At 45.9% G+C, this 21,348-nt stretch overlaps 1 long non-coding RNA gene across 2 annotated transcripts in view; it reads left to right on the plus strand.

Moving 5' to 3' along the window:
• Positions 1 to 9,770: 9,770 nt before the first annotated feature.
• The window catches only part of LOC132591450 (uncharacterized), a 40,919-nt gene continuing 29,341 nt past the window's right edge, over positions 9,771 to 21,348 (plus strand). For both annotated transcript variants that reach the window (XR_009556977.1, XR_009556976.1), the window contains exon 1: positions 9,771 to 9,982. This is a non-coding gene — a long non-coding RNA (uncharacterized LOC132591450). The remainder of the gene's footprint in view (positions 9,983 to 21,348) is intronic.

A 21,348-nucleotide genomic window follows, 5' to 3' on the forward strand; every position in this document is an offset into this window, starting at 1 on the left:
TGACAATTTGTGCATCTAATTGCTTCAACTTCCTGCCCAGAGCCTCATAATCATTTTTGATCTTCTGTAAGCTATGGCTTGCAGTGTCATTGGTTCCCACATGCACCAAAAGGAAGGGGTATTTGTCGGTGGGTTTTATGATTCCTTGCAGCCGTTCTGTTACATCTTTGATCTTGGCCCCAGGTAGACAGCACACCTCTCGAGACATCTTGTCAGGCCCACAGATTACTGCTTCTGTACCCCTCAGTAGGGAATCCCCAATCACCACTACACGCCTCTTCATAGGCTTGGTTGGGATTCTTCTATGTGCTGTCCCTTCCAAGGTTACCTGCATATTTCCAGAGGACTGACTTGGTTGCTCGTCTTCATATTCCTCATCAACTGTGATGAGGGAGAGATCCTCAGGTGGAGTCTGTTCCTCGTCTTCCATGAGCACTTCAAAACGGTTGTGTAATTCTAAGCACTCAGAGCGATCCCTGGGCCTTCTACTTCTATGAGTCACGTTCCTCCATACATCTGGCTGCTGTGTTGGGGAACTGACCTCCTCCTCAGGGAGATCCCCTGTCTCCTCCTTGGTGCAGACAGTGTGCTCTGCTGCATCCAAGAAAAGCTCCAGCTCTTTAATTCTCTGGAGCGTAGATACACGCCCCTGAAGCTGCTGCACCTTCTCTTCCAGAAGGGCAACCTTGTTTTCTACTTAAACCAGTGATGGCCAAACTTGGCCCTCCAGCTGTTTTGGGACTAAAACTCCCATCATCCCTAGCTAACAGGACCAGTGGTCAGGGATGATGGGAATTGTAGTCCCAAAACAGCTGGCAGGCCAAGTTTGGCCATCACTGACTTAAACCATCATAACATAGCTGCCAAGTTATCCCCTTTTTAAAGGGATTTTCCCTTATGCTGAATAGGCTTCCTCGTGAGAAAAGGGAAAACTTGGCAGCTACCGGTATGCATCATAAACTAACTGACTAGTATATTTCAAATTAAAAGCACATTATATATTAAAAGTGTATCAAACAAGGCAACTAAAACCTAAACAAAACATGTTGGGTTGAAAAGAAAAAGGATGTTTTCAGGCCCCCAATCCATGCACATTTTACTTGTGAGGAAGCCCCATTGAACTTGGTTGGGATTTACTTCCGAGTAACAGTGGCAATTTCAATATGAAATCTCAGGCGCAGTATTGCACCCAGAGCTCAGAAACCGATCGCATTTATGAAATTCCTTGTCGCAAAACGCACCTAGAACAATGGGAGTTTCGAACACTGCCTACCTCAGAGTTGTTGTTGTTGTTGTTTAGTCGTTTAGTCGTGTCTGACTCTTCGTGACCCCATGGACCATAGCACGCCAGGCACTCCTGTCTTCCACTGCCTCCTGCAGTTTGGTCAAAGTCATGTTGGTAGCTTCGAGAACACTGTCCAGCCATCTCGTCCTCTGTCGTCCCCTTCTCCTTGTGCCCTCCATCTTTCCCAACATCAGAGTTGTTGTGAGGGTTTAAAGATGGGGAGGCAGAGAACTATGTTCACTATCTTGAGCTCTTTGGAAGAAAAGGTGGGATATAAATGCAATAAATAACCAAACAGATTTCTGTATTGTTTGCTAATGGATATTTTTCTGGAAGCATATAACACAGATATAAATGAGTGATAAACTTGCGCAGTATTCCAGTGGAGTTCAGGAAGTGGTTTTTACATCACATGTAAGCTTCAAATCTAACTTGGAAAATTAACAGGGAAACATCTGGAAAATGGAGGAAACTTCAGTCTTCTGTGACTGGACCTATCGGTCAAGGGTCCCTTTACCTTTACCATGTGAATTCATCTTGTAACTCCCACAGACCCCAGCCAGCATGCAGGTTGAGGAAGGCTGTTCTAGCCATTACACCACACTGTTTATTTTACTTGCACCCAGCGCAAGGAGTTATACGCAGGCTGCTTGGGAGCTCAGGCTGGAATGCAGTTTTGGAAAGAGGAAACAACTTCTCTGTGTTTGAAGCCTGTCTTTGGCCCTCCTCACTCCGTGACTTTCTTTGTAAATTGTCAAATTGGGATTGGCAAGGGTTCAAATCCCCACTTAGCTATGATGCTTAATGGGCTACTTCAGGGTTGCTTGGTGGATAAAACCAGGGAACGAGAAGCACGCATGCTGCCCTGATTTTGTGTTGTTGTTGTTCAGTCGTGTCCGACTCTTTGTGACCCCATGGACCAGAGCACACCAGGCACTCCTGTCTTCCACTGCCTCCCACAGTTTGCTCAGACTCATGTTCGTAGCTTCGAGAACACTGTCCAACCATCTCGTCCTCTGTCGTCCCCTTCTTCTTGTGCCCTCAATCTTTCCCAACATCAGGGTCTTTTCTAGGGAGTCTTCTCATGAAGTGGCCAAAGTATTGGAGCCTCAGCTTCAGGATCTGTCCTTCCAGTGAGCACTCAGGGCTGATTTCCTTCAGAAAGGATAGGTTTGATCATCTTGCAGTCCATGGGACTCTCAAGAGTCTCCTCCAGCACCATAATTCAAAAACATCAATTCTTCGGCGATCAGCATATCATTTTAGGGGAATGAAATGTAATTTTTGCTAATTTCTTATGTGAAAAGGATCTAGGAGTCCTGGTAGACCACAAACGTGAGTCAACATGAGTCAACAGTGTGATGCAGCAGCTAAAAAAGCCAATGCAATTCTGGGCTGCATCAATAGGAGTATAGTGTCTAGATCAAGGGAAGTAATAGTACCACTGTTTTCTGCTCTGGTCAGACCTCACCTGGAGTACTGTGTCCAGTTCTGGGCACCACAGTTCAAGAAGGATACTGACAAGCTGGAACGTGTCCAGAGGAGGGCAACCAAAATGGTCAAAGGCTTGGAAACAATGCCTTATGAGGAACGGCTTAGGGAGCTGGGTATGTTTAGCCTGGAGAAGAGAAGGTTAAGGGGTGATATGATAGCCATGTTCAAATATATAAAAGGATCTCATATAGAGGAGGGTGAAAGATTGTTTTCTGCTGCTCCAGAGAAGCGGACACGGAGCAATGGATTCAAACTACAAGAAAGAAGATTCCACCTAAACATTAGGAAGAACTTCCTGACAGTAAGAGCTGTTCGGCAGTGGAATTTGCTGCCAAGGAGTGTGGTGGAGTCTCCTTCTTTGGAGGTCTTTAAGCAGAGGCTTGACAGGCATATGTCAAGAATGCTTTGATGGTGTTTCCTGCTTGGCAGGGGGTTGGACTGGATGGGCCTTATGGTCTCTTCCAACTCTATGACTCTAAGCCTGCAAACTCCATTCAGAAGCTAAGTTTATTGAGCTTGGTACTTTTCGTATTCCAGAAATGAGCAGCTGAGGGATGAGTGGTGTGTGTGTGTGCGTGACCCAGGCTATGGGTGGAGTTATGTATACTCTGCTTTAAAAATAGTTTAATAAACTGCAGCCTGGCACTCCATCTTCCAAGACAGGTGAGCAAAAGAAGAGCCTGTTGGACCAGGCAAGTGGTCCATCTAGTTCACACTGGCCAAGCAGATGCCCATTATGGGAAACCAGGGAGCAGAAAATAAGCGCAATAGAAATGCTCTCCTCTCCTGTGATTCCCTGCACCTGCTATTCAGAAGCCTTGCTGCCTCTGACTGTGGTCGCCTTCCCCAACCCCCATGAATTGTCTCAGTCCCCTTTTAAAACAATCCAAGTTGGTAGCCACCACTGCCTCCTGCAGGAGGGAGTTCCGCAGTTGGACTTTGCACTGCGCGAAGAAGGACTTTCCTTGATCTGTCCTGAAGCTTCCAGCATTACGAAAGAGACAGGGGGACTTTTCTCTGTGCGCTTTCCCCATGCTGCGCATCGCTTTATAAACTCCAATCATGTCTCCTCTTATCACCTTTCCTTTAAAGTAAAAGGTCCTAACCACTGCAACCTTTCGCTCTGTCTCCTTGATCATTTTTGGCTGCCCTTTTCTGAAACCTTTCTAGCTCCAGCATATCCTTTCTGACCCCATGATGTGCAAAAGTGAGGTAGATTTCTATGTTTCTTGTTGTAAGCTGCTTGTTCTGCACCTGAGATTCCACCAGGCTCTGCCCACACACCTAAGCATCAGCTCCTGTTTGTGGTTTCCAACATGAGAGCCTTGGTCAAGGAGTTGGGACGCCCACTTTGCAATCCCCGCTCTGTTCTGAAGCTCAGCAGGGGACACCAGGCCATTCTGTCACTCTTAGCCTAACCTACCTTGCAGAGTAGTTACACAAATAATTTTGAGGGTGCTGCTGCTGCTGCTGTGGGAGACCATGCATACTGCCCCTGGCCGCCTCTGGGGAAATGGGACAGGTTAAAAACCATTTTTCATGGAAATACACCTTTGCAACAATAATGGCTACAGATTTGGTGACTTCAGAGTGATATTCTCAGGAGCAGAAGTGCTACTCTCCCCCCCCCAAAAAACCCCCAATCCTTGCATTGCACAAACGTAAAGCTTTGCTGTGTTTTATTTCCCCAGTCATGTTTTTGTTTTTTAAATGAAGAGGTTCGTGGAGTACCTTTTTAGTGGCCTTGCCAGAACTTAGGCCCCAGTGTGAGGTTTTGAGCCAAGCTGGGGGGGGAGAGAGAATACAGATGCCCTCTGCTGAGGTTATGAAGGGGGAAAAAGAGCTGGACACAGAGACATGGGCTGCTGCCAAGAGATTTACGGCAAACAACGGGGTGGGGAGGTAGGGGTGGGGTGGGGTGGGTGAGCAGGCGCCAAGGTAATAAAGCAAATGACTTCAGCAGTAGCCTGCCAATAACTCTCTTGGCGGGGCTACGTCACTTGGGCTTTGGGGTTGTCTGGTCGCTGCTGGCAAAAGGCTGGAGTCTTGTGGCTGAAGTAGCACCCACCCACCCATATTTGGAGGGAACAGCTCTTTTTACAGGCTTCACCGTAACTCCACCTCCCATTGATTCTGGATCATGATATGCTTAAAACACTCTTATTCCATTTAAAACCATCGTTCCTGAAGAATCATAGAATCATAGAGTTGGAAGAGACCACAAGGGCCATCCAGTCCAACCCCCTGCCAAGCAGGAAACACCATCAAAGCATTCCTGACATATGCCTGTCAAGCCTCTGCTTAAAGACCTCCAAAGAAGGAGACTCCACCACACTCCTTGGTAGCAAATTCCACTGCCAAACAGCTCTTACTGTCAGGAAGTTCTTCCTAATGTTGAGGTGGAACCTTCTTTCTTGTAGTTTGAATCCATTGTTCCGTGTCCGCTTCTCTGGAGCAGCAGAAAACAACCTTTCACCCTCCTCTATAGGACATCCTTTGATATATTTGAACATGGCTATCATATCACCCCTTACCCTTCTGCAGGATGCCCCTGCAGAAATCACGCTGCCTTTCTGTTGCTCTAACCAGGGCTGTGTGTAAAGAGCCAGGGTATACTGAGTTGTCCGTGGTTGAGGGTCAGACTAGGGCTTGGGAGACCAGGGTTCAAACCCCGCACAGGGTGACCTTGGGGTCACTGCCTCTCAGCCTAACCCACCTTGCAAGGTTGTTGTGGGAGAAGAAGGAGGAGCACGTGCTCTACCTTGAGCTCCTTGGAGAAAAAGTTGGTGCATAAATGCAATCAATCAATCAATCAATCAATCAATACTGTAGTCAACCAGCCAGAGGCTTCGTACTACAACTCCCCTGGGCCTGGTCTCTGTAGCAGGGCTGTGGATAGGTAGTGGAGCCCCCCGTTTTTTACTCCAGGCTCTAGATAGCTCGCCCTTCTCCTTCTCCTCACCCCTTTTAAAAAGTGAGGACCCCCCCACACACACACACACACCTGGTCCTCATTCACCAAGAGGCCAAATTCTGTACATTTATGTGAATTTCTGTCCTGGGCCCAGTCCACAAGTCCTCTTTAAGTGCCTAGCAACATTAATGCTTTGATGGTGTTTCCTGCTTGGCAGGGGGTTGGACTGGATGGCCCTTGTGGTCTCTTCCAACTCTATGATTCTATGATTCCTGTAGTGTAGCCTCTTGGCAGGGGTAACGGCGGTTTTGCCTAAAACTCAGGGAAGGCTGAAGCAGACCTTTAGCCTGATCTGGCTTGTCTCTTCTTACATTCTTTAAAATTGGGAAGGATTTCACGTAGGGCTTGGCTGGCTCTTGATCCTGAGGATGCACAATGCTGCAGCATGGTTGCTGGCAGGAGCGAGGCCTCGTCAGCACCTGACACCTGCGCTCAGAGATCTGCACTGGTTTCTGACCTGCTTCCGGGCCAGGTTCAAGGGGTATTGCTGTTAGGTCCTGAACAGCTTGGGACCAGTTGACGTCCTACGAGATTGCCTTGTCCCACATGCGCCCACTCAAGCGCTTCAGTCGGCAGAAGAAACCCATCCTTGAGAATAGTATCACAGAATTGTAGAGTTGGAAGGCACCCTGAGGATCATTTAGTCCAACCCCCTGCAATGCAGTTGTCCTTAGTGACCTTAGCGTTATCAGCACCATGCTCCAACCAACACCGAGGCATCACCCACTCTTTGGAACTCCCAGCCTCTTGAAACCAGGCACTTTCGCTGTACTCTTCTCAACACCTGCTAACTAGCATTTTTGTTCAGATGAGCCAACTTAGACATTTAGAAAGCTGCTGTGAGCTTTAATCTGTTTATCGTCAATTGACTGATTGATTGATTGAATTTATTTATATGCCACCCTATAGGCGGAAGCCTCAGGGCGGTTCACATACATTTTGAAATATGGCAACCCTAGTAGTGTCATCACTAATGGAACTGGGAAACAAACTCTGTGAAAGGATGAAACTGTTGTTAATTCTTCTTAATACTACCGTACTTCCTGTTTGTTTGTTTGTTTGTTTTGTTTTGTTTTGTTTGTTTGTTGCATCCTTTTCGTAAACTGCTTTGAGGTGATGGTGGTTTTTGTATGAAACAAAGCAAATAAATAAAATGAAATGATATAAGGATGGGCGAGTCCCAGGTACTGGTTGGGAGCCTTGGCAGAAAGCCCGGGGGGGATGAATGAACATCTGAAAGGTTTTGTGGGGCCCTGGCAAATGTCAGCAGACAACAGGGGTGATGTCACCAGAAAGGCGCCCCTTACAGGGCTCCGGCCCGTGGCAAGCAACCTGGCACTGCTGGTGAGGGCGGGCATGGAAAGCGCCCAGTCAGCGTGGCCGAGATTGGTGATTAATTTGTCACGGACTCCTTTCCACGCTTTCCCTGACAGCTCATAAATCCTCATCTACTCTGCTCCTGAGCTCCAGCAAGCAAGGCAGATCGGAGGAGGCAGTTTGCGGGCTGCGCACACTCGCTCTCATTACTGCTTCTGTTACCGTGTCTGCCTTTTCTTCCCTCCCTCCTGGCACATCCAACATTTTGGGGGGGACGGGGGACAGTACGCCTTCTGAGCCAGGGCAGGATCAGCAGTGTGGAAGAGAGAGAAAGAGAGAGTAAACACTAAGCCTGTTGGACCCCAGCAGGGGTACCTCCTCAAAAGAACTCAACACTTCAGTATGGCAACACCTAAACTTTGGAACTCCCTGCCTCTTGGTATTGGGCGGTGCCTCCACTGTACTATCTTTGGCAACTGCTATAAACATTTTTATTCAGGCAATTCTACTCAGCTCTTTAGGGCGCTGCTGCCAGTTTAATCAGTCTTTGGTCTGATCTGGTTGTTCTATATGGTTTTCGTAAACTGCTCTGAGGTTTGTTTGTTGCTTTACAATCAAGCAGTGCATAACCGTGGTGAAATAAACAAGAGGTATGTCCAGACCTTGCTCTGTTTAAGGATCCTGTAGGCAGAGCCCTACCTGAGACCCTTGGAAGAGAATATTGGGTGGAAGTCCTGCTAACTCCATGTAAAATTTAATTTTATGTAATAAAATTAAAGCAGATGGGAGCACAAAATGGCCATCCTAGGTCATGTGGGCTGTTAATAATATGGTCCTGATACATTAAAAACAAACAAAAAACAAATCCCCATTCTATAACTAAGGCACACCCGATGCTAATTTACAGAGAGGCTTAGTAAGGGCAGCCGCCCAGACAGACTTTTCCTGAGATGGCTTCAGCTCGGTCCTGAGCCTATAGCCTAACACCCTTTGTAGGTCCAGCATTTGTGGGGCAGCAAGATGAAGACGGTGCAAATACTTAAATAATCAGCAGTCAGCAAAATATACGTATCTGTATCTATATATTGTACATTGCCAGCTCAAGGTAAAAGCAGTCTATCTGAGCAGCAAGATCTTTAAATTTCAGCAATAGTCCTTTTCTGCCCATGATTTTTCATTCCTGCGCTGCAAAGCAGACTTGTTATCTCCAGCGACAAAGTCCACATTTGAGGGGCTGAGGGCAGCAGAGATAAACGCTTGTAAAAAAAAAATCCTTTTCCGAAGGATGCTGAGGAATGCACGGTTCCTGGACTTTGGACTCTTGACTTAAGAGCATCGGGCCGAGGCATTTTGCTGCCGATCCCATAGGTCACCCACCCACTTCTTAGTGCAGGGCCCAATCCTCCCACGACGTTCTCCGTGACCCTGGTCGATCCAAGGTGGCTGTGGGAAGTTCCCACAGAAGTGGTAGAAGCCCCTTCCCTACAGGGTTATACCCCCTGTTGTTTCTGACAGAATTCCTGTGCCGTTAAGGGATTAAATGATGCCTACAGAAATTCATCAGGGAAGTCCCTCTCTCTCCCCCCCCCCCCCCACTCTTCTAGCTTGGCGCAGGAAACTCACCAGGTGTGACCTTGGAGTCAGCCAAATTGCCTCTCTCAGTGTACCTTGCCTTGCAGGGTTGTCATGGGGATTAAATGGGGGGGGGGACAACCATTTAATCACCTCAACCTCTCTGGAGAAAAAAGGTGAGATATAAATGAAATAAATACATAAATAAATAAATGGTACCACTTAGAACAGGGGCCAGCAAACTTTTTCAGCACTTTCCCTCAGACCTTGGGGGGGGGGCGGATTATATGGGGGGGTGAACGAATTCCTGTGCCCCACAAATAACCCAGAGATGCATTTTAAATAAAAGGACACATTCTACTCATGTAAAACCACGCTGATTCCTGGATCGTCCACAGGCTGGATTTAGAAGGCGATTGGGCTGGATCCGGCCCCCGGGCCTTAGGTTGCCTACCCATGACTTAGGAACAGGGGCACCCTTCAGTCTCCCAACTCTTCTATGCTGGACCCCAGGTTGCCAGATTGCCCCCCCCCAGTTTTCCTTTTTAAAAAACTTATTTTAAAAAGCACAGAACTTTGTTCATGGGGCTCTTGGATGTACTGCAGAGTGTCACACACCACCTTGATTTTGCTGCCCCCCCCCCTGCAGATCTGCGCCCAGAGTGCTTTTGAGTTCTTAGCAATGCTCCTTCATGGATATTCAGGGAGACCTGCCCATCCCGCGTTTGTATTGATCATCATCATCAGTCCTCCAGGGTTCCCAGAAGGATGGTGTCCTTCTCACCATCTCCTGCCTGATCCTTCAAAAAGAAAAGAACAAGGGGGAGCTGCCAGGCTTGAACCTGTCCCCTTCTGCACTCGGAGCACGCGCTCTTTACTGTGCTTTACTGAGCACTTTTGCCTGTCCCTTTAAAAGCCCCTGCCTGCTGCAGAAGGAGTTAATAATATTGGCTTTGTCTGCGAACCGGCTGAGGATTGTTCCCTGTAGACTGCGTGCTGGAACAGTTTCCTGAGGCCGCAGGGAGCTGGGCTGGGGCATAGCTGCCAAGTTATCCCTTTTTTACAGGGATTTCCCCTTATGCTGAATATGCTTCCTCGCGAGAAAAGGGAAAACTTGGCAGCTATGGGCTGGGGGCCAAGAGCCAGCATGCTGAGCCCGGCTGCTCACACCATACAAGGAGGTCTGATGGGGAGAGGAGGCTTACTTCCTGCTTGGGGGGTTGGTGGGTGAGGGCTGGAGGAGATACCAGCCTTTCTTCCCACCTCCCCTGGCTGCTCCTCACCTGCAAAAGCAGAAAACAGAAAATTCTGGAAAAGACTGGGAAGCAAAACTCACCATGGTAAGTAAGATCTTGTAAGCTTTGCTGACCGGAGTTTGTGTTGCTCAGAAAACAAAACAATTCCAGCGGTGGCTTCATGCACATACGGTAGTGCATGCTTTCACCATCGCCTCCTTCCGCCTGCAGGCTGAAAGAAAATTCCTCTCCTTCTTCTGGAACTCTGCAATCTGGCACTCCAGTTTACACCCCTCTTTCCAACAATGAAGTTAGAAGAAGAAAAGATTCCCAAACAACCAAACCGTCTCTCAAAAGCAGGATGTTCTTTTTATAGCCGGCCTGGTTGTGTTTCACACAAAGGGTGGTTCCCTCGCCTTCCTCCTGGGGCCTCAAATCTGTGCAATTTATGGAGGGGAGGGGAAATGTTGCGTTTTGCCACTTCCTTCTTTTTTTTTGCAAGCGCAAGCACAGTGTTTCCCGTTTCCTCGCCCACAGTGTATTTTGGTGCCTGGGGTTGCATGTGCCACTAGATATGCCTCAGGTGACTGTGGGAAGTTCCCACAGACGGAACGAAAGCCCTGAAGGGCAAAAGAGACGGCAGCCTCATTGACCATTTCATTTCCCAGAAGGTGGAAGAAGCAACACAGGGATCATCTGTTTTGGACCGGGTCCTCACCAACAGGAAGGAACTCATCATCATCAACAAAGTAGAAGTACTGGAAACTTGGGAGGAAGTCACCATGTCCTCCTGGGTTCCAGGATACAGAGGCAAGGGAAAGCGGAGTCTAGTTGGACATGCACTCTAGACTTTCAGAAGGCCAATTTTGAAAAGCTGAAGGAGCTACTGGGTGAGATCCCATGGTCAGAAATACTCAAAGAGACGGGAGACCAAGATGAATAGCAGTTTGTAGAGGCTTCCGGTCCAGCGCCAGCGCCGATCGGCGGGGTTTTTGTCTCGCTCTGAGACAGCCCGTCTTCGCTAGAGGGGGGAGGGCAGCGAGAGCAACGCTGCACCCCATAGAACCTCGGGTCGAGCGCCCCGGGGGCAAAATCGCTCAGCGGAGCCCCAATCCGGACTCCCCAACTCTCCGGTTGCCCTAGTAAGAGCGCCGGAGCGAGAAGGGCCGAAGTCGCGGGGGCCATTTTGAGCGCCATCGTTGCTCTAGCGGAGAGAAGCTCCGAGCCGGAGGCGGAGAGCGCTGGATTCTTCCACAAGAAAGAATTGGAAATTAAGACTGTAAGTAAGCTTCTAAAAATTGGAATTGAAATTAATTTGGACTTGGGAGAGAGGGAAACAAAACGGAAGCCACCCCCTCCCACCGGCAATTCAAGAAACAGTATATAAATACCCGAAGCCGGGAATTGAAGATTTTGGTTTAAAAGGTATCCTCAAAGACGCAAAATATTTCTCCCCTGGATGCAGGGTAAAAGGGGAGAAGGACAGTGGTTATTGATCCCCTGCAGAAAGAAGGAAAAGAATTAGGAAAACCTTTTGCTTCCCCGGGATCCGGCAGCCCAGACAGCCCAGCGAGCTGACCAGGATTTATAAACGAACTTTCTTATTTAGACTTTTTAGAATTTCTGTGTACATGCTTTTGTTTATTGGCTTGGATCTTTATGTACTATGAATTGGAAAACGCAGTCAGTTTGCTAAAATGAGGTTGGGAAAATAAGCAGCGACCATTTTCCACCCCACATGATAAGTAGTGACCTTGACAAGACTGAACTATGTCAACAAAAAGGTATTCGCCTGAGTTCCAGCGAATTGTTTTGACAACCCTGTGGGAAGTAAGAATAGGACTATGTCGAGATGAGACTCAACAGCAAGAGTTAAAGCAGCAATTCCAGATGGTGATTGCTAAATATGACTTTTCAGATGATGAAGGTACTGAAATTGAAGGGAAAGATAGTGACAATGACAGCGACAGCGATTTAGAAGATTTTGACAATGATGGAGACTGTGATCTGGAGGGTAAAGCTAATAATGATGACTGTGATAATACAACACAAAATGAAGATCACCACGAAGGAAAAGATGATTTTTTTTCACAAAAGGATAAGCGGAATACCCCTCTTTTGAGGAGGGATCGACAGGAACCAGCGGAATTTCAGATTACCCACAAGGAGAAAGACAAGAACAACCTAAGAAGGGGAGAAACTCAGGGGGGCCTTATGGATGCCTGGAGGGCAAAACATTGGAAAAAGGGGGTGGGATGAAGGGAGAATGGGTGTGTGATCAATAGGATGGATTATTAGGATTAAAACTGGACTGTTGACCACGGAACTTGCTGGAATGGAGGGAGGTAGCCGGAGATTGGGGAGGAAAGGTTATATTGGGAATTGCTAGAGTGTAAATGAGATTTGATTATGGGAAAAGTTTAAGCCAAGGAAGTTTATTGAGGGGGGAAACTAGGCAAGGGAAGAAAAATTGGATTTGGAATTATAGGGATTAAGAGATTTAGCGAAAATGATAATAGTTAAGTTAAAAGTTTTATGAGGAATAAAAGTAATTATTTTATAGATAAGGAAACTGTTAAAGAGGATAATAAAGGGATGAAAACCGGGGAAGGGGGGAGGTAGGGGAAGCCCACAAAACATGGTTTAGTAATGCTGATTTGGAAAAGATTATTTTTGTTTTTATTTTAATTTTCTTTATATTTTCTTTCTTGTCGTTTTTCTATTTTTCTATTTTTCTTTTTGTATTCTTTTTCTTTTTCCTTTTTTAGTATAGATTCTTTCTTTTTGGTATGAGAATGGATGGTTGGGTGGTTGCCTTCCTGCTTTCTGCCCTGACTCCCTAGAGCTTTCTGGTGGCAGGAGGGGGCTTTGGGGCGGGGGAGGGGGAGGGAGACATAAACCCAACCATAAAATGGACCACCTTCAACTGTTCGCCTGCATGGGATTCTCCTGTGGCAGGGGAGGGCCCATGGAAGGGGGGTGGAAAGAAGGTGGAAAATATGTTTATGTAAGTACCGTTTTTGTAATCTGTAAAACTAATAAAAATTATTATTTTTTTAAAAAAAAGATGAATAGGAGTTTGTAAAAGGAGAAAAATTGATATAGTTTAGTTGGTTAGACTCCGGCAGTGTTTCCCAACCTTAGGGTTTCAGCTGTTTTTGGACTACAACTCCCATCATCCCTAGCTGGCAAGACCAGATTTCTGGGCACGTTGCGTGTGCTCAGAGCTATTGTCATTTTTGCTGTTGCTTCCTGCGTTCAGGGCCAAGACGGGGCTAAGATTACCCCTTTCTTCCCCAGTATCTCATGTGAAGCACCACCCTTGGGTGTTGTTGTTTTTTCAGGGGGGGGGGATGCGTTCTACTTGCTTCTGCCACAAGTACACCAAATTCCCCTTCTAACGGTCCTCATTGCTCTGAAAATGTCAATGCTCAAGTTGATTGCTTGACTTTTTTCTCTTTCTTGCCCTCCCTCCAACCTCTCTTCTTCTTCTTCTTCTTCTTCTTCTTCTTCTTCTTCTTCTTCTTCTTCTTCTTCTTCTTCTTCTTCTTCTTCTTCTTCTTCTTCAAAAAACCCATGGCTAAAGCTGTTTGCATTAATTATTTCCAGCCTCCCAGATATGTTCCTTTTTGCAGTCCGAGGAAATAATTGGGGCAGATGTTGGCTGAGAGCTGCCTTTCCCATGCTTGGGAAGGAAAGGAGGGGGGGGGGGAGGGAGAAAAGGAAAGCTTGCGTTGGAATTAGATATTTGCAAACAACTGTCATATCTAGGTCACTTGAATATGGTGCGGCAGAGCGGAGGGGCGGGGGAGCGAATAAAATCCTTGGGGAAAAGACATTATGGGTTGTTGTTGTTGTTTTTCCAAATTTTCTGCAGTTCTACAGCCATTTGGGGCTGTCAGGTTGGAGGGTGAAGGGGGTGGGGTTGTGATGCAGCCGTTTCCGCCCCCCACCCCCACCCCACCAGCACACTTGTCTCCTTGCCTGTCTCACCACTGGTTCCATTGTCAATAATAATAATAATAATAATAATAATAATAATAATAATAATAATAATTTATTATTTATACCCCGCCCATCTGGCCGGGTTTCCCCAGCCACTCTGGGCGGCTTCCAACAGAAACATTAAAATACACTAATTTGTTAAACATTAAAAGCCTCCCTAAACAGGGCTGCCTTCAGATGTCTTCTAAAAATCTGGTAGCTGTTTTCCTTTTTGACATCTGATGGGAGGGCGTTCCACAGGGCAGGCGCCACCACCGAGAAGGCCCTCTGCCTGGTTCCCTGAATCAGCCTCCAAGGAAGATTAAAATGAAAGGGAGCTGCACTCTCTGTTTTAGGGGTTTTGTGTTTTCTGAGTGCCCTGGGACACAGCAGGAGGTAGATATCCTTTTGGCTTTAGAGGAGACATTATTATTATTATTATTATTATTATTATTATTATTATTAATAGTAGTAGTAGTAGTAGTACTAGTAGAATTTATGTATTAATCCCCTACTACCAGGAGAGTCACTTGCACCAATGTTAATACATTGAGCATACAGATGGCTCAACAGCAGCAGCATAGAATATTAGAATTGTAGAGTTGGAAGGGATCTCAAGGGTCATCTATTCCAGCCCCCCGTAAATGCAGGAATCGTTTGCTCATTGTGGGGCTCAAATCCACAACCTTGATATTAAGAATCTCAAGCTCTACCGACTGAGCTATTCGAGGGATGCAGTTATCCTTGTTGCTGTTATTGCAGTTAATTTATTAATTGCCTTCTAAACCACCGTCTCAATGTGATTTACACATAAAATAGTTTTAAACCAGCAAATACATGGTAAAGACCCATTTATCCCTGAAAACCTGATGGGACAGAAAGGCATCCCACTTCTTCTAGTGCATGCAGATAGTGGGCACCTGCAGTATCTCAAACAGGAATGCAATTCCACAGGACAGGGGCAGCCACACTCAAAGCCCTGCTCCGAGTTATTGCAGAGTCGGCTCCTGAGGTCTTTGGAGTTTGCAGGAGAGACTCTCCCACAGACCACAGTGATTCACTGGGTGCATAAAGGGATAAGGCTCTCTCTCAAGCAACCTGAGTTGTTTAGGGTTAGTATCAACACCTTGAACTTGGCCTGGTAGCAAATTGGCAGCCATTGCAAGTCCTGTAAGCAAGGGGGTTTGCCCCTTACCATCTTTTGCCCCTGGCCCTGCCCACAGCTGACATGTGGCCCTCAAGAGATTGATGGAATGTGACCCTCTGACTTCAAATGTTTCCTCTTTTTCTGCTCTGCAACCCCCTTGGGATGTTCCTTGAGTCTGTTAGGGAATTTTATAGGGGGGGGGGGCACCCAAACGAGGCTTCATTTGGGAATCAAGATTGGCACTAATGCCCTCAAGGGGACCACATTTGATCCTACAACACCACTCTAGTATCGCACCAACACGAACCCCCTCAAGATCAAGCCCTGAGTAATAAAGGCTCCCTTTCCTACCCCTTCTCTGTTGCCTGAGACTCTATGTAACCATATTTCTTTATGAATGAATACAGTGTATCTTTATTTCTAAATGAAACCCCCTTTTTCTACTCTGGCCAAGGGCTCTCAGGGATGCAGGGAACAGCCATAATCCCTTAAGCAAGAGGTCAGGTAGCCAGGGTGGTGGTGCTCTGCATATCCATAATCCATTCAAGTACCATCTCCTGCCATTCCCAACCCTCCGAAGCCAGAGGCAATACTCACACTTGGACCCATTGTTTTTCCCCACCAGGTACTCAAGGATCCCCTCCCAGATACTTACTGGTACTTGCTTAACAATGTCCTGGGACATCGTGCATTGTTACCTTATGCTAATCCTGCTTACCTCCTGTTTACCTGTATGCTAATGCCCCTTGCACCTTCCCCTTTTCTGACGTTTTACCCTGTCACAAGTGATGTATGTATGATGCTTTCGATGTTCATTATGGGATGGTGGTGGGAAGTTTTAAAAGTTCTTGCAGCCCTGTTCACGGTGTTCAGTCTGGCATTGAACCTGCTGCGCAGTAATAAACCTTGCTGTTTGCTCCGGATCATGGCTGGACTCCTTCCTTTTATACTCCGCAACGACCACAGGCCCTTGCCTGATGAGCTGGGTGGCTGAGCATTCTCGCACCCAGAATTTTGCCCTAACAAGTCACAGCCCCCCTGCATGTTCTCACTCCATGAATAGCAGGCCCCTTGGAGCTTTCCTTCCTGGCCCACCAGCCCCTCTTTGGTGTCTTACTGAACAGAGGAAGGAAGGAAGGCTACCTTCAGGGGTTGGACTAGATGACCCTCAGGAGTACCTTCCAACTCTACAATTCTATGATTCAGTCACAGAGTATTAATACGCTATTGTATGCTGGAGCCTCTAGACATTCGGGACTTCCAAGGAAATAATCGGGTCAGGGCTGGTGCGCGTTCCCCTCACTCCCCCCCCTCCTTTTCCCATCTGCAATTTCTCCATCTCTTGCTCTCCCATTTTTGCAACAGGTTAGTGAGGCACCTGATTGAGGCCTGTATGAATTTAAAAGATATATTTGAAATGTTTAATGTTGCTCCAGCCGGCTAAAGCATTCTAACTGTTGTTTGCTCTTCTTGCTAGGGCCCCCTGATTTATGACAAGCAAAAGGCCTTTACAACCTCTTAGGTCATAAAAGGTTAAACTTACTGGCTTGAGATGACCCTGCATATTTAGAAAATATAACCCAGCTGCATATACACTAATTAAGAGTTGGTAAATATTATTTAACAGAAAATGATACCCTGAGAGAGTTCCCAGCCATTATTTTTATAAAGTCTAAGGTTTACTGGGAAGACAACAACAGCTGGGCTCATGGAAAAGGGGGGCTCATTGCTCATTTCTAAAGAGTCTTTTCAAACCTCTGCTTTCAAGCCTCTGCTTTGCTTGAGGTCTTTTGTACACAAACCTTTTCTCTTTTGTACACAAACCTTTTTCTGAAAGTTTCTGTTATATTGTATACTATTATAAACCAATGTGCCTTTTATGAGATTTGTTGGCTTAATGGAGTTATGCAAAGGATTTAGAAAGTAAGAAATGTTAGATTCTGATGCTAGATTCCTATAGCTCCTGGGTGTGTGGGAACATATCCAGGCTTTTGTTTAGATAGAATTTATTACCATAGCCATCTGTTTTAATCATTTTGTTTTAGCCATTTGTTTTGGAATGCAAGGGCAAAGGTGATCTGGTAATTAATGTTCCTTGTTTAGGCAAATGAAAGAGATACGACTACTTGTCTGCCATTTATGATAGAAGGAAATATAGCTCTTTGTCTCCCATAAAAGGTAATAGGAAATGGGTGTATCTTTTATCATTGGCTCTAGCACACAGCCAATAGGAATTTCAACCAAGCTGATTGGACAGAGGCAGCCAAAAGGAGGAGCAAGGGAGCTGGGCTGAGGGAATATAAGTGCTGACCAGCAGGGCTAGAGCAGGCAGAGCTTTTTGGTAACTATACCACTGTGCCTCTCATTTATTTGTCTGACAAATAAATTATTATTTTAATTTCTCTATTGCTGCGTTGACTATTTCATTCCAGCTAAGTGTCAACCACAAGCAGGGTGCTACATTAGGAGTGTGGGGGACCAGGCCTGTTTCTGCAAAATGATCCATTAATGATGAATTAAATTCTCGTTTACAAAACCGTAATCCTGCTTGATCATTTTTGTCCAGCCCTCACCTTTTCGCTCTTAAAATTCAGTGCACTTAAACTGTTCTGCAAGGGTTTATGAATGTTTAAAAATTGCTTTGTTGGTCCCCGAAGTAATTTGACAAGTCTGTCAGCTATTGATTAAAAAAAGGAACTACCTGGAATTATTCAAGGATTGGGATGTCTTGGGGAATTAGATAGAAAGTGTAAGAGAGCAGGGAGGGGCGTTATTCCAAATGTGAAAGGAAGTAAGATGTTGGAGGGTAAATATGTTCTCGAAATACTTTCTGAAAAATCCATTATGGCTGTGAAATTAACTTGAAATGAGAGAGATACTCGTCAAGGGTCTTCTTGGGGGTGAGGTGGCCAGGCAGGTTCTGTTCATGTTAAACTGGCATTTGCTCCACCAGGAGGAAACTTGAATGGCTTTATGATTGGACAAATTCATGGAGGAGGAGAAGACTATCAACATTAAATGAGCTACAGTACAGCTCTGTTCTGCCTCCACAGAGGCAGCAAAGCTCCTGAATACCAGTTTCCGGAAGCCGCAGGAAGAGTTTTGCTCTTGCACTTGGATCCTGCTTCCTGTTTTCCCATTGGGGCACCTGGTTGGCCACACTGAGAACGGGGGCTAGATGGACCATGGGCCTCATCCAGCAGGCTCTTCTTAGGTTCTTATGTTCTTATGACCAGTTCTAAAGAGGAAGCTGCCACCCTCCTGGGCCAAAGGAAGGAGCCCCCTTGTGCTCCTATAAGACAGCTAAGTGACAGGAAGAAGAACGATGGTGATAAAATAATGTGGTACAGTAATAGCACCGGGGGGGGGGGATTTTTCTCACTTTTGTGCTCTGGTTGTGGGCCTCTGGGCCTGGCATTTGGAGGGTGGGGGTGCTCTGGACATCCAGATGTCTTTGCCCTGCATCTTCCATTGTCCTTAACCATTGGCCATGCTGGCTGCTCAGCTGGAGGGCCCCAGTTTCCCTGCCCTTTTGGTCTAACCCAGCACAGCTCTTTTGCACTCCAGATGATGAGCATCTGGAGCAATTATCGACTCAAATCAACTCAGACTTAATTCAGACATCACAAAATCCGATCTCCAAGGTCAGGAACATTTCATAGGCCTTTGCCTGCTCCTTCTCTTGCTTCCCTCCCCGCTCTTGCCGCTTCTACCCTTCCTTTCCAGAGTTGCAGCAAGTTTGCTCAGACATCCAAATGGAACTGCAGGCATGAGCTGGAAGTTGCTTGCAAGCCATAGTTTACAAACCAAAGCTCTGGCTTGGTTGCAGCTTCTGGCTGGCAGGTTTGTTTGATTCTGACGAACTTTGGTTATTTGCTTATTCTTCTGCCCTGAACTCTTGGTGTTGGATGCTGGAGTTACCAGTAGCATCTAGGCATGGACTAAAGTCACACGTAGGCAGCTCGCCTTTCAGCAAAGTTGCTGCATCATGTTCTCTCAGTTTGCAGTCCTGGCCTAATACTGGCCTTCTTTGCAGGGATGTTGTGAAGATAGTTGTGATAATTCCAGGGCCTATCCTTAGCATGCTGTGTCACAGAACCACTTGTGTGATGTGGTTGGATATTTGCAAGTTACTTCAGCCTCCTAAAAGCCTTTATCTGTTCAACTGCAATGAGTTTGCCTGTCGTGTCCCTGCGTGATTCTCTGTTCTTCCAACTGTGCCGTCTTCTCCTTGGGGATTCAGCTATACCTCTCTTGCATCCAAGTGACAGGTTGAATGCACAGATGCTTCTTAACTACCCGTCCTGAGATGGGGCTGCCCTTTGCACCTCTTCACAAGTTGTTGTTCTTGGTTTGCTTCCATCTAGCTGGATGAACTTTTTTCAATGCAGGAAACTGATGCTGCTGCTGCTGCTGCTGCTGCTGCTTTGGACCTCAGCAGTAGTGTGCCATGGCACTTGGAAGGTTATGGGGCAGTAAATGGAGCAGGTGTTGGTCTTCCTTTCACCTCAGCTTCTACCTGATGCTTTGGAGGTGGCAGGGATTGAACCCAGGGACTTCTGCACCCTGAGCAGGTGTTCTGCCGCTGAACTGTGGCCTTCTCCCAACTTGGTGTCTTCTGAGATTTCCTTAGGGCCATGCAGATGTCCCACTATTCGCTTTTTTTTGTTCCCGCTGAGCTCTTTAGCAATGTTTGCTTTTTTATCTATTTTCCATTCCAACAATTCAATAATATCAATCACATTTCTGATGTTACTTCTCATTTGGCGTCCTGGTAAAAATCCGGCCTGGTCCTTATGTATTATATCAGATAGAACTTTTTTGAGTCTAGTTCCCATAATGTCCGCAAATAGTTTATAATCTAAGTTCAAAAGGGAAATAGGTCTATAATTTTTCACATCCAGCAGGTCAGCGTTTTCCTTTGGGATTAGGGTAATAAAAGCTTCCTCCCATGACTTTGGAATCTGTCCTCCCTCCAGGATTTGGTTCATTAGTTTCGTTAGTACCGGTGTAATTTGTTCTTGTAGTTCCTTATAGTATTTGGCTGAGAGCCCGTCTGGGCCTGGTGCCTTCCCCATTTTCATCTTTCTAATTCCCTCCTGTACCTCCTCTGTTGTAATTTGTGCATTTAGTGTGTTGACCTGTTCTAAATTTATTTTCCCCACTCCACAATTCTCTAAAAACCTTTCTATTTCTTCTCCCTCTTCCGTCCCCTTCTGATAGAGCTCTTTATAAAAGTTCTGGAAAGCAATTCTTATATCTTTTGGATTTTTTATCATCTTGCCTTCTTTTTGGATTTGGCTTATATGGTTCTGCTTTTGCCTTTTTTTAAGCTGCCAGGCTAACAGCTTTCCACATTTATTTGCGTGTTCAAAATTCTTTTGTTTTATCCGTCTTAGCTTCCACTCTATCTCCCCGCTAACTAACGTTGAGTACTCCGCTTTCAACATATTTACTTTTTGTTTTGTTCCTTTATCTGACGGGTTTTTGCCCAACCGTTTTTCATTCTCTGACAAATCCTTCAATATTTGCTCTATCTTCTTCTCCCTCTCCTTTTTTTTTATACTGTTTTGTTTTATTAGAAAGCCCCTCATAAAGGCTTTTCCCGCATCCCAGACCCAATTAATTCCCGACCCCTCTTTTAAATTTAGATCTAAATACTCCTTGAATGTTTCACGGGCCTTGTCCACAATTCTTTGGTCAAAGAATAGCCCTTCGTTCATTCTCCAACGAAAGGATGAGGGTTGCTCTTCCGACAATTCTAAATATGTCGGATTATGATCCGAGAGGGTCCTTGGTGGAATGTCAGTTTTGCTTATTTTAGGTCCCAATTCCCTTGATACCCAAATATAATCTATCCTTCCAGAGCTCTGATTGGGCTCTGAAAAGAATGTATACTGCTTAGAGGTGGGATTTTTGTACCTCCAACTGTCAATTAGGTCTAACCTTTCTACCATGTTGAAGAAGGACTTTGGTAACTTGCAGTCTTTATTTGATTTCCTCGTCCCCGATCTATCCAATATTGGGTTAACCACCCCATTGAAATCTCCCAAAAGGAGCATCTTTTCATCTATGAATTCTAATAATCTTTTCTCTAATTTTTTATAAAATATTGCTTTTCTCTGATTTGGGGCATACACTCCTACTACCAACAATTTTTCTCCTTGCACCATAACTCTAACTGCAATTACCCTGCCCTCTTCATCTTTAAAAACCAATTCCGGTTTAAACTTCTCTTTTATATAGAAAACCACACCCCTTTTCTTTTCATCGCTTGAGGTGGAAAATTCTAAGCCTAATTTTTTATTCGTCAAAATCCTTTCATGTTTTTTTAGAATAT

The sequence above is a fragment of the Zootoca vivipara genome, chromosome W, assembly GCF_963506605.1.
Source record: "Zootoca vivipara chromosome W, rZooViv1.1, whole genome shotgun sequence".
Taxonomy (NCBI): domain Eukaryota; kingdom Metazoa; phylum Chordata; class Lepidosauria; order Squamata; family Lacertidae; genus Zootoca; species Zootoca vivipara.